This window comes from Motacilla alba, chromosome 3, assembly GCF_015832195.1.
Source record: "Motacilla alba alba isolate MOTALB_02 chromosome 3, Motacilla_alba_V1.0_pri, whole genome shotgun sequence".
Classification (NCBI taxonomy): Eukaryota; Metazoa; Chordata; class Aves; order Passeriformes; family Motacillidae; genus Motacilla; species Motacilla alba.
Window position 1 is genome coordinate 59,868,173 of NC_052018.1, and position 7,603 is coordinate 59,875,775.

The following is a 7,603-nucleotide window of genomic DNA, read 5'->3' on the forward strand; positions in this document are numbered from 1 at the left end:
TGGCTCTGAACTCTGCCCTAGCCCTTTCATGGTTTTCCTGTGTGCTTGACTTTATGTCTGTTAGTAACCTGGGTGAACTTTATAAGCTTCACTCTGCTACTTACAGAGATGGATTTAGGTAAACAAGTGATCCTGAGACTCAGAGTGCTGTAAGTTTGCAGACCAGCTGAAGCCATTTAATTGCTGACTGTATCAGAGAATATGCTTAGTATTAGTCTGTACGAAGTGCTGGCACTGCTGTGTTTTCTGATTTTTACATTATCTTGGCTTAAGATTTCCCAAAAATGTTCAAGAAGCAAAAGGCAGATTTATCTTTGATGAATGAAGAAGATAAGCAATATATTGGATAAAACATTCACTTTTGTAAGTAGAGAAACTGCTGAAGTTAATTAGAGATCAAACCCTTTCCTTTTTTTTGTTTTGTTTTGTTTTGTTTTGTTTGGGGTTTGTGTGTCTGGGGTTTTTTTTTGGGTTTTGTTTGTTTGTTTGTTTTTCCCTATGTAGACAACTTTGAGGGAACAGAGGCCAAGGTTCATCTTTGGTTATTCTGTAGTGCTCTGATTCTAGCTTTACAAAAGAACACTGAATTTCCATAAACAGTGGCTGAGTGACTAGTAGCATTAAAAACCACCTATATAATTTTTAGAGATTTTCTCATAGTGGGGCTATTTTTTTTATATTTAACTGCCTCATTAATGTTAATGGATTTTTTTTCTTTTATAAACTGCACTCACATTATAGATGGGGAAACTGTTTTGCAGTTTGAGAACATTCATAAAATCCCCAAAGCTCTAAAAGACTAGTGCAATTCCAGCCTTGTCAGTGCCAGAGATTCAAAAATCATCAAAATGTTTGAAAATTTATGAAAGTAAAAAATAGACAGTGTGCAGTTTGGGGGACAGTACTGAGACTTCAAGGGCATCTGGCTTCCCATTTACAGCTTTTTGTCAGAAACAGTGTGTTTATTTTTTAATTAAATATTAAAAATCTTGGCCCTAAGCGTGGGCTTGAGCAACAACAACAAAAAAATGCAGTTACCAAAACACTTGTGATGCAGCTGGCAGAATTATCAAGAGTATTGCAAATATTGACTACATCCACAAACTCAGTCATTTGTCAAAAGGCACAAAATTGAGAGAAAAACTTCTGTTTCTATCCAGAAAAGCAGAACAAAGTTTCATAACCCCATTAAAAAGAAGAAGAAAAGAGTTCTGGTTGTAGATCCAGCTCCTCTTGAACTCCATAAGCCAATGCAATAAAACAGCTCCTGTCCCTCTGTTAGCAGACCTGATACTGGTATTAGGGATAACTCACCTGATGGGCAGTGCCAGGATCTGGAATCACAGCGTACACCGGGGGTGCCTTCAGAGTCAAGAGCAGGAGTCAATAGCATAGCAAAAATGCAAAGGGTCTGGGATCAAAATCATGTTGGAGGCTAAAAGGGAGTTTGTCACTGACTAGTGTGGGAACAACTATTGTTTCTGCCTAAAACAGGGCTCAGCACCCTGTTTGCAAACTCTGGCACTTTCCTTGAGCCAATAGAAAGGTTTATCAATGAGAAACATAACAGTTCTGTCTTGGGAGATAACCAGTTCCCAGCAAAAAATATTAATATTTGAATCCAGATATTTTCTCTCTCAAGAGACTCTTTTATTACCATGCTCACACTGTAATCAAAATATATTCAGGAACAACTTCAGATATTCAAAAGCTATTTGTTTCAGTAAGTGCCAAAATCTCCCAGCTCTTGACTATGCATCTCCAGAAATAAAGTATCATACTTTCCTAATTACATGTGCAAAATTCTAGTTTTCCCACAAGAGCAGTTTTACACCTTAATAACAGGAAACAATCCTTCAAAGCAGCTGAAATCTTGTACAAATAGATGTGTCCAGAGGTTACTCAGAAGAATTTTCCTCTTAGCTATTTTGTAGGCAGCATACTGTGGAAAATAGTTTGAGTTTAGAAAAGGGAAGAACAAGGAGCAGGAGGAAAAAGGGATGAGTAGCATCCATGATTTACCTCCCCTAGAGCCAGGGCATCACCAACACAATGGAGAAATTATTGAGAGAGACTTCATATGGATATAAAAGAGTTCTGGTTACACATCAGCACACAACCAATTCTTTAATACTACTGCACATATCTAATCCTCTCCACGCTCTCTAGCGTTGGTCAGATTAAGGATGAGACCTGGTGATAAAGGACATGGCAAAGCTGAGGAGCTCAGACCCTTTTTCACCTTAGTTTTTACTGGTAAAACTGACTTTTCATTATCCCAGGCCCCTGAAGCAAGCTGGAAAGTCTAGAGTATAGAAGGTGTATTTTTGGTGAAGGAGAATCAGGTTAGGGAACATTTGAACCAACTGGTCATATGCAAGTCTTCAGAACCTAATGGAACACACTCAGGAGTGCTGACCTGGCTGGTGTCACTGTGAGAATACTCTCCATCATCTCTGAAAGGTCAAAGCTGCTGGGTGAGCTCCTGAGGGCTGGAAAAGAGAAAGTGTCACTTGCTCCTGTGAGAAGGAGCATCTGGGGAACCTGAAGTGCCAGCCTTAGCTCAGTTCCAAGGAAGAAGGTGGACTGAATCTACCTGGAAACCATTTTGAGACAAGATGGGAACAGTCAGCATGACTTTACAACAAGCTGGGCTACCCAGTGTGTGAAAGATGTGCACTTACTGGAATGAGTCCACGCAGGCCCACAAAGATTATTAAAGGCCTGGAGCGTACTTCATGAGGGGAAAAGCTGGGAGATTGTTCAGCCTGGAGAAAGAGCAGCAGACTCAGGGGAATCTTGTTAATGTGCATAAATACCTGATGGGAGGGTCCAAACAAAATGAAGGCAGACTGTTCTCAGAGATACTCAGGATCAGAGGGCTCAAACTGGAACATGGGAAGTTTTGTCTGAACATCGAGAAACTCTTATTGTGATGATAACTGGCGCAGATTGCCCAAAGAGGTTATGGATTTACCCTCCTTGGAGATACTCAAAACCCATCTGAACACAGCCCCAGGCAACCTGGTGTGGAGGACCCAGCTCTGAACATTGAGGAGGGAAGTTGAACAGGGAGATTTCCAGTGGTCCCTTTCAATGTCAGACATTTTGGATGTCTGAATTTCCCCTTTAGTTTACCAGAACAAAGTGAAAGGAGCGTTCTGAAGTTTCTTACCCTAGACTATGTGCATATTTAATTTAACTAAATTAATTTGTCTTTCGTTAAAATTTTCATGAAGAAGTTATTAGATTAGTCTGATTTTATTTCTGGCTCTAATTCAGAACTTTGTGATCTCATTAGCAGTCCATTTTTATGACGAGAATATGTTTTGGAGTGCTAAATTGAGTATTTTCAGTAGAATATTTTATGGCAATTTTGGTTGAGGCAGTGTTAAATTTTTCACTGGACACACCAAAAATAGTAAGAAGGACATATAGGTATTTAAGAGACTTCATTTACCCTTAAAATGAATAGCAATGACACAAACAAAGACTTCAATTGAATTAATATAAGGACTTGTGTATAGGTGTGTTTTTATGACTGTGTGCTACAAATCATTTTTCAAAAAACACATCATCATGCAAATTCCTTATTTGCATAGTAGTAAAATTACCAGAGTTGATAAAACAGTGTGTTATCTGAATGGTTTTCAGTGAATGATTTCTCCTCATTTAGACTTTATATTTTTTCTTAAATTCATTCTGAGATTATTATTGAGCCCTATTTCATGTTAAATTAAAAATGAAATACAGGTTGCCCAGCATAGGAGCATTAAAAGGTCACTCCTATGTACTCCTTGGTGTCAGTAATCATATGCACATGCAGGAAGAGTAACAATATGTACAACCTTTCCAGATGGCTGTTCACAAGTGTGCACAGAACAGAGGTCAAGAGCTAAGAGTTCACCTAGTTGAAAGCATTTTTCTAGGATGTTCAAAGTGGAAATTGTATTTTAAAGTAATTACAGCCCATCATTTTTAACACTGCAGTATAGCAATACATAAAAGCATGAGCTGTAAGTGTTATGGACTTATTTCTCTACCAGTAAAGTGTTATTTGCCTCTATTACGTGAAATTCAAATAAGTTGGTGGCACTGTCTATAAAGTATTCTCTGTTGTGGGAAGAAGCTGTGAAGAAGCATAGGCAGGGGTGAGTAATGAGGATTGAATACATGAAGAAGAGGTGAAGAAACAATGAATAAAGAAAAAATGGGAGGATGACATATTTAAAAAGTATTTTCATATTTTAAGCACAACAGGGCTCTTGTGAGCAAAGATTTCCAATGCATGCCTTTTGCCTTTCAACATTTTCTCCCCGCATATTTTTCCTCTATCCTAAATCTATTCTAAAAGCAGCATTTTTGCTACTAAGAATCAAAGAATAATTAGTTCTATGCCAGCCTTCTCTGATGTCTCATACCAATGGGCCAAATAAGTAAGAAGCCTTGCAATTTGTGGCACATTTGATTTAACTTGCTGTGGACAAAGAAACAAATGAAGTTTTAGGATCAAAGCCTTAGTGGCTGCACGTGTTTAAATCATCTCATTATTTGGTCCTTGCATTTAAATTGTGAGTTGCTCCTTCTAATGAGACCCTGATTTCATTCATTTGCACCTGTAATGGAGTAATTCCTAAGTCGTGGGGGCATAAGGCTAAGCATGGAAAACGAAGCAGCGGACCGGCTCAGGCTCTTTTTTCACCTCCCTTCCCCTTTGGGTGTGGTGTGGGGACTTCTTCCTCCTATCCACAGCATAGGCAGGCTGGCCCCTTGCCATGCTTTATTAAGAAAGAACGCAAGCAGCAAAATCAGCTCCCATCTCCTCCAGCGGGTCAGCGACTGGCAGTGTCCCTGCTGATGCAGCAGCTCCCCCAGCACCACCCCACTGCCCTGGCCCCACGGCCTTACCCCACCCACGCCTGCTCTCCACAGGCATCGCCCCTCACCAGCATTCCGGGAAGTCACCCCTTACATCATTGTGCTCCTAATTTAGATTAGCGTTGCAAGTTCTTCAAGGCTTTGAGATGCCTGCAATGTCTGTGGAACTGTAAATTTGCCTTATTGTAAGTGTGAACATAAAGGTAATGGCAAGGATGTGGTGATTATAGTGTTTAATCTATGCCTGTTTATACTGTAGTTGCAACTTAAGATAATGAATTCAATTTCTTTAAAGGCTTTCCCAACATAGTGCTTTAAACCAGAAGAGGTTAAAGTTGGTTTATATTCAGATATTGCTCATTTCAGATCTTGTAAAGGTTCTAACAACTGCCTATGGTTTGAGAATAAAAAAATTAAAAGACAGTTAAAGGACTGTAAGTTAACTGCTACTAATTTAAAAGTTGAGCAACATTTTTATAATGTATTTTATAGAAATATAACCTTGAGGGAAGCCTATTTACAAATCATGCTAGTTTTAAAATTGTTTAAACAGCAATTCAGTTCAGATATTTGGTTTCATTTAGTTCAATATTTATTTCATTGTATTTGAATTCTATGTACTTTATTATATATTTTTAATTCCTATAATAATATAATTTTATTATATAATAATGTATTTCTCACTCAAAACATACACTCATTTTTGATGGCTCTTGCCATGCTTAAAGTGCTGTTCAAATATTTCTATTTAGTCTTAATATCAAACTCTGTAAGACAAAGATGTGTTATTATTTAAAGAAAAATCAGAAGGGGAGATTAAGTGACTTTTTGAAGAGTAACAGCAACTATGAACAGGTTGTGACTCATGAGCAGTTCATAAGTCTTTTTGTTGTTTGTATGCTGTTTTTGAAAATGCTGAAATATTTTTCACATGTGACATAAAAAACTCCACTCTCAATTGTTATGGTAAAGAAAATGGTAATATGTAATCACTTGACTCAAATGTTTTTAATGTTATTAGATAGATCACTTGAGAGAATGACAGCAAGAAACAAAAAGGAAGATGACAAGAGATTTATTGCTTCATTTATTATTTGTCTTCTAAAGATTGCTGAGCCCATGTAGTATTAATACTTTTTAAATGGGAAGTGGCTACCATAGCTTGTGAGACCTGCTCCAGCATCCCTGTCCTGACATTATGGCTGATACTGGCTCTGGAGACTGGGAGCTTTCACTGGGACAGGGTCTGCTGTGTAGGGGGCGTGTCCATCCCCTGCCCAGCCTGGGGAGGAAATGGCAAACACATTCACACGCTATTTAATCCTGCAGCCTGGGCCATTTCAAACAAAATGCACTGTTTATAGATGTAAGAATAAAATTGTATGCACAGCGTGAAGCTTTGTTTCCTGGCATGCAGCGACTTGAGAAAAGTTTGTGGTTTTGAGCAGAAAACTGACTCATTCTGAGCTCCTATTACAGTGGACGAGACAATGGCTAAATGGTTGTGGGAGTCCTGAGTAGGAGTAGGAGTATGACTTGCTTTATAGCATTGGTAAAATCAGTAGAGGAAAATGCACCAGAACCAGTAGCCAAAAATCATGTGGAAAAATTGGTAACAGTAAAGAAGATGGCCACAAAGATCAGGGCTGAAGATAATGCCATCCTTTGAAAAACTTCAGTTCTAAATATTTTTCACCCTTTCCCCAGGAACAGTGTTCAAGAATGTCAGCTTTCAGTTGACAAATAAATGAACCACATCCTAGACCTTGTTGTGATGACAGCCCTGAGAATATAAATCAAGAGTAAACTGATCTAGCGACGGTTTCCAGACCTTAAAGTCATCACAGGATGATTGCTGAGGAACATGAAGTGTCTTACACATATGAATGAACTATCAAACCTACAAATGACAGCCTATGGTACACTGAAAACTGAAACTGCATGGACAATACGCAATAAATGTAATTTCAGACACACCGTATAAATCATGCTATGCACAACAGTATGTACTGCTATATTTAATCAAATAAAATAATCCTTAAAAATAAATGTTTGACATAAAAATCTTACTGTATTTCTAAAATCATAAGTAGCTTTCCTCAGATCATGCTTCCAAGACAGATTAGTCAGGGCTGTGGTAGTGAGTGAATCTTCCATCACTGCTGGCCTTAGTGACATCACAGAGTGGCAGGCTGTAAACTGAGCCTGTCAGAGAATGGGTGTATTTATTAAAACATGCAATTTATCCCTGAATGTAGGTGCTGAACCAGACTGCTGTAAATTGAGTGAGATGGAGCAGAAGAGCTTACAAGAGAAAAACAATGGTGAGGGTAGATAATTAAAGTTCTAAAGGAACAGATTTTGACTTACACCATCCCATAATTTGCTTTTCCTTTAATGACTTCCCTCTGTCTCTCCTATACATGTAAATTTCACTATCTGAATGTCCACTGCATGCTAAATTGTACCTTTTTTTTCTTACTTCATTCTCTTTCATCCAAAATCTGGTTCTCAAAGCCATTAGAAAATTTACTGATTTTCAGTTTTCCACCACAGAATAATATTTGGTCCAGTCTGTATCAGTCAAAATTCTGGCATTATGTTTGGCTACGTTTGTTCACACTGATATTTTATATTCAAAACCAACTAATGTTTTATATTTTTTGAATTTTCCATTTTTATTTTTCTCTTTGGAAAAAAACCTGTCAGTAATTGCATTAAAATA